Here is a 6668-nt window from a genome sequence, read left to right as displayed (position 1 = left end):
ACTGTGCTTATGCAACAAGGTGGAGGGATCCACCATGGTGGGAGGGTTTGGAGACGGGTGGGGAGAATCCGAATACCTATGAAACTGTGTCAAATAATACAATGTAATTAATGAATAAATTTAAAAGAAAAACATTAGAAAAAGCAATAATAGAACTATGTGAAGTGTCTCAGTTCAGAAATCTTGGTGAGGATGTTGTCTCTATGACTAAAAAGATTCATTTTAGAAATTCTAGAAATGCACTTCATCTACAGAGTGATGCAATCTCATTTAGACCTTATATCTTTTTTTTTAGATTTATTTATTTATTAGAATTTTTTTATTGCAAAGTCAGATATACAGAGAGGAGGAGAGACAGAGAGGAAGATCTTCCATCCGAGGATTCTCTCCCCAAGTGAGCGCAACGGGCCGGTGCGATCCAATCCGATGCCAGGAGCCAGGAACCTCTTCCAGGTTTCCCATGTGCATGCAGGGTCCCAAAGCATTGGGCCGTCCTCAAGTGCTTTCCCAGGCCACAAGCAGGGAGCTGGATGGAAAGTGAAGCTGCCGGGATTAGAACCGGTGCCCATATGGGATCCTGACGTGTTTAAGGCGAGGACGTAAGCTGCTAGGCCACGCCACCAGGCCCTAAACCTTATTTCTGTATCACTTGCCATTTCATTATCACTTAACAGAGTGTGCCAATATTTTGTTTCTGGCTTACACCTCATTTGTAAATGACCTTGTCAATGCTTTTATTGCAGCTTTTTGCAGAGTGTCACAATGCTGTCAATCTCAGAAGAGTCAAACTGTTTGCAGTAAACAGCAAATGAAGGAAACTCATAAATGATTAATGACACTCTTTAAGTAATCCACTCTAACAAATGTAAATTATATCGGGCAGACTCCTGATCTGTCTTCTGAATCTAGGATCAAGGCAGAGACATTTGCTATTAATAAGCAACTGGAGAAATAGTTGCTCTGAAAAAGAATAAAGGGAGGCTGCAAAAGACTTTCAACTGAAATAGTTTCAATTTATTAGGTGGCACTACTCATTCATTTTAACATACACACCATATTTTTTTTTTCTTTCAATGTATTTGAGAGAGAGAGAGATTGAGAGATTTCAAGTCTAGAGCTCTTACCTCTCTTGGTTCACTCTTTAGGTTTCTGCCAGGAGTCTCTACCAAAAACAAGGCATTTAATCCACATTCTACCTGTGTGTGGCAAGGAGTGAAATAAGTGTGCCCTTGCCTGCTGCCTACAGGGAAGCACATCTGCAGGATGCTGGATGAGAAATGGGGACCTGAGACATGTAATAGACACCTGTGAACAAGTCCCTGGTGGCAACTTGTTACTGAGCCAGAGGCCCAGAAACTCTGTTTAATTCATGTTGGTGACACCCATAGGAAGATAATAATAATCCAAAAATAACATGAATGAAGGAAACAAGAAAAATAATACAGTGAACACAACAGCCTGCACTCAGCAGTGCTTACTGGGGATGCAATCTAATTCTTGGTCATGTCTTTTCTTTTTTTAATATTATTATTTTTAATTCATTAATTACATTGTATTATGTGACACAGTTTCATAGGTACTTGGGTTCTCCCCACCCCTCCCCAAACCCTCCCACCATGGTGGATTCCTCTACCTTATTGCATAACCACAGCTCAAGTTCAGTTGAGATTCCCCCATTGCAAGCGTATACCAAACATAGAGTACAGCATCTTATTGTCCAGTCAAGTACAACAGCTTCTTAGGTATACCCTTTCTGGTCTGAAGACAGAGCCAGCACAGTATCATCCCAGTCAATTGAAAGTTCCAATATACCATCAGCAAAAATTTGCATCATTATGGAATTAATTGACATAGTAATGAGTAACCAATATGTTAAAAGTAAATGCGAGTTCCTAGCCACCTTCTGTGACCACCTCACTTACATTTCAATTTTAGTTTATACACAACATATAACATTCATAACATAACATGTTATACATAACATCATATCATCTTAAATTAAGGCAAACATGTGGTATTTAACCTTTTGGGATTGGCTCATTTCCCTTAGCATTAGCCATAAGGCCATGTCTTTTCTTCATGCTGCCAGCTCCCCAGTGAAGAATAGTAGCTATATTTACTGTGAGTTTTCTTCCAGTTGTGCATTTGCAGAAAATTGTCACAATCCCCAACATTACTCTGATCTATTTCTTTAAATGTTTCTACTAGGAGGAATCAAGAGTCTTGAGAAAAGTTAGCTGCCCAGGTGAGTACATCTACATCAAGGCTTTTAATAAGCCATACTGCTTATTCACACAATAAGACTCTGATGTATGCCTTATTATGTGAAAAGATAAGAAACTCTCAGAAGATATGTTTAGACAATGGTAGAAAGTGTGGTATCCAAATGTGAGTAAGTATTTAATGGTTTCATTAGGATGCTGGACTTTCTATCATTGTCAATGAATGATACACTTAAATAACAGGCTTAGGGAGTTGTGACTATTGAAAGACTGCTATTTTCATAATAGAGGGGAAATCAGTTAGAGGTGGGATGGGGAAGGTGGAAGGAGAAATCCCTGAGTCTGTAGAATTATGTCATAAAAAATAAATTAGTAAACAAACCAACAAACAAATAAATAAATAATACACAAAAGAAAAGAAAAGAAAAGAAAAGAAAAGAAAAGAAAAGAAAAGAAAAGAAGTTGTTTTTACACCTTCTTTTGTAAGTAGTTCCAAACCAAATGGTTCCCTTTTTTCAGGCCCAACTGACCTACAATACACTTTGCCAGTTTGAAATGAATCATTGAGCACTGTAAAAAAAATAGATATCACAATTAAATATAAAATTCTTTCCTTATTTGGAAATTATTCATTCCATTTTCCTATAGTATTTTCTGCCACAGTCTGCTCCTGACAGCCACATGCTTGCTCTTCACTGTAAACTTGCCTTTTCTATAATTTCTCCTAAATGGCCTTGTATTTGGCTTCTTTTACTCAGCAATGTCTGAGGCTCTTTCGTGTGGTAGCATGTGTCAGGTGATCTTCTCTATTGCTAAATATATCTTCAGCATTAATGCTCACTCTTATTTACCTGTCCAGTTTGTCAGCATGTGGAGGGGTTAGATAACACTGAAGGACTCACAGTCGACCCAGGACCATCTTTGGAGAGACATATGGGGCCATGAATAGTGGGTACTCCAGATTTTATTTCATGAAAAGTGAAACTCATCAGCTTTTAAAGAAATGAGTCTGCTGTCTCATCATATCAACTTATGTTTTTCAAATATTGTTTAAGATTTATTAAATTTTAAATAATAAGAATAATGTATGATACAGTTCTATAGGCTCTGGAATTTTTCTTATTCCACTCCTCAAGTCCCCTTCCCTTACATGCTGATTTTTCCTACATAGTATAGTTCTTTATAAACAGTCATAAGCCCATCATTGCAGGCATGGCCAATGACAGAGTCCAGCATCTTATTGTCAAGATATATTTAACAGTTTCATTTGGAATCTATCTTTGATCTGGAAGTACAGATACATACTGCATTATATCCTCACATCTGGGTATGGTCATCTCCATTACATTTACTATATATCCCCTGAAATGAAATACCACAGAAGAAAATCAACAATGGGAGGAACAAAAATAAAAATTTCCAATGCTATGAAGTGAAATAGAACACTACTGAATTACTAACACATCACTGAAGCAATGCAAAAGAAAATCAAGAATTTTCATGAAGAAAATGTTGCTACTATATGATCTATGAGTTAGTGAAGAATTTAATGAAAAAAAAAAAAGCTGCTTGAAGAAATGAGAACAAAAACAGAAGCATCAAAATCCATGAGATATGGTTTCTGCTGATCTTTGTTGGTGACATGTGCCTTCTGAAGGCAACAGACAGATGCCTTTTGTTTTTTGATCCAGTATATTACTCTGTGATGTTTGATTGATGAGTTTACACAATTTATATTCAGGATTAATATGCATTGGTGGTAATTTTGTCCTGTCATTTTAGCAATGGTATGTTCATTGTTTGATTTAGTTTTTGTTCTTATTTTACTACAATGTTTTTCACATTTGCTATTGGTTTGGGTGTTATTTCTTTTCTTTGTCAATAGACCATCTTTCAATATCATTTGCAGGGTAGTTCTGGAAGAGGAGTATTCTTTGAGTTTGGATAAGCATGCTCTTTTCAGTTTAGCATAAGGAAAAGATCCTTAAATGTGCTCATGAAAAATATCAGTTGACATACAGAAGAATGCCAGTCAGACTCAGAGCTGACCTCTCACAGCAAACTCTACAGGCCAGAAGAAAATGGAGAGACATATTCCAGCTTCTAAGAGGAAAAAAATGTTGGTCCAGAATAACATATTTATCAAAGCTTTCATTTATCTTTTATTATTTTTAAGGTTTATTAATATTTGTTGGAGAGGCAAATTTAGAGAGAAAGAGACACAATGAAAGATCCTCCATTCACTGATTCACTACCCAAGTAGTCACAATGGCCAGAGCTGAACTTGTCCAAAGCCAGGATATCCAGGAACCTTCTCTGCGTCTCCCACATGGAAGTAGTCTCCCAAGGCTTTGGGCCATCCTCTATTGGTCTCCCAGGACACAAGCAATGAGCTGGATTGGAATTGGAGCAGCCAGGATATGAACTGGTCCCTATTTTGGTTCCTGGGATTTACAAGCTGAAGATTTAGTCACTGAGTCATCAGACTTGGCTCCTTACATTATATATTTAGTCCCAACCAACATAAGCAACCTGTAATTGCAACTATTCAGGGGTTGCTCATTTGAACAGATTCTCAAAGTTTAATTAGTCTACAATTCCTGAGTAAAATAAAGTATCTAATACTTGTTCATTTTTATATGTATGAGATATCATATTTTAGGAAATTTTACTTTTGCAAAAAAAAAGTAATCTAAGGGTTCTGCTCATAAATGTCATATTTACTTTCCACTGTACAACACTTAACTCATGTATTTCCACACTACTTTTCATTATCAAGCTGCTTTATGCATTAAAAAGTATTTCATATTTGAATGATCCTTTTTCTGGAATGTTGCAGTCTCCAAGGATGGATTTTTCTATAGCAAGTCCATCTTCTGAATGACTTGCATGGAGTTTGAGAAGACTTTACCATTTGGTTTTTAGAGACAGGGTTTGTCAACATGAAGCATTACCAGGGAGCTAGTGACCTGACAAAAGACAGGGTCATGCCACACTCGTTTCCTGGATACATGAATCTGCTAAGTCTCTAAGCTCTGAATTTACAAGCTAGCAACACTTTGGAAAGTGCTGCAGTGGTAATATCTGCTGTTGAAGAAATTAGAAAAAAATAAAATGCTGCTTTTCCCGCTATAGTCCATGTAGGTGAACTCTTCCTTGATTCTCACAGAAAATACCTGACTAGCGTCGAGGGGAAAAAGTTTTAGTTTTATTACATTTTGAGAGCATGAACAATGTCCAGGTGTCCTAAGGGAGCTTACATGTGATTATGCCTGATTTGGCAGACACTTGTATAGAGAGGATTTTGCAGCACAGTATTAATTCTGGAATTTGGCTACCAGTAACTCTGCTAATAAGGCACAATCTCACCCATGGTTTCATAATATGTAGCTTACAAAGGGTTTAGTTTGAACACAACACTCTATTACGTACATAAAAACCCTCCTTAGGATTATTTATGCATTTATATATTTAAAAGAGAGAGAGGCTTTCTGTCCACTGGTTCACTCCTCAAATGAGCACAATAGGTAGAACTGCCCCAGGCTTAACCCATGAGTTATGATCTTCCATCATAGAGTTCCACACGGGGCTTCAGGGACACAATTCTTTCATCTGTCTTCTGCTACTTTTCCTAGATTAGCTAGCAGATTCTTTGAAAGAAGAGCAGGCAATGGGCCCAGAGCCGTGGCCTAGCGGCTAAAGTTCCTGCCTTCAATGCCCTGGGATCCCTTTTGGGCACCGGTTCTAATCCTGGCAGCTCCACTTCCTATCCAGCTCCTTGCTTATGGCCTGGGAAAGCAGTCAAGGATGGCCCAGAGCATTGGGACCCTGCACCTGTGTGGGAAACCCAGAAAGAAGTTCCTGGCTCCTGGCTTCGGATCGGCGCAGCACTGGCCATTGCAGCTACTTGGGGAGTGAATTATCAGATGGAAGATCTTCCTCTCTGTCTCTCCTCTCTGTATATCTGACTTTGCAATAAAAATAAATAAATTAAAAAAAAAAAAAGATGAGCAGGCAAGCATTGAAGTACAACTCAAAGTGATGCTATGTTAATTTGTGGAAATTCATTTCAAGGCTCAGGAAGTGTAATTTTTTTTCAAGGCTCAAAAAGGGGAGTGCCTATATGTACAAAACTGTTTTTCTTTCTTAACCATCAAACAGGAACTCAAACTCAGGGATTCAGGACCCAAAACTATACCTCCATTCTAAATTTCTAATCTTATTATTTTTAAAATTTTTAAAGGATTCATTCATTTGAAAGACAGAGTTGCAGTGAGAGAGAGAAGTAGATACAGAGATAGAGGTATTCCATTCTTTGGCTCATTCCCCCAATTGATCACTATGACGAGGTCTGGGCCAAGCTGAAGCCACAATCCTGGCTCTTCTTTCAGATCACCTCCGTGGGTGAAGGGTTCAAAGTACTTGCACCATCTTTTTCTGTCCTCT

Source organism: Ochotona princeps, chromosome Y (assembly GCF_030435755.1).
Source record: "Ochotona princeps isolate mOchPri1 chromosome Y, mOchPri1.hap1, whole genome shotgun sequence".
In the NCBI taxonomy this organism is placed as follows: domain Eukaryota; kingdom Metazoa; phylum Chordata; class Mammalia; order Lagomorpha; family Ochotonidae; genus Ochotona; species Ochotona princeps.
The sequence above is the reverse complement of the archived record's forward strand: the minus strand, read 5'-3'. Positions refer to the sequence as shown.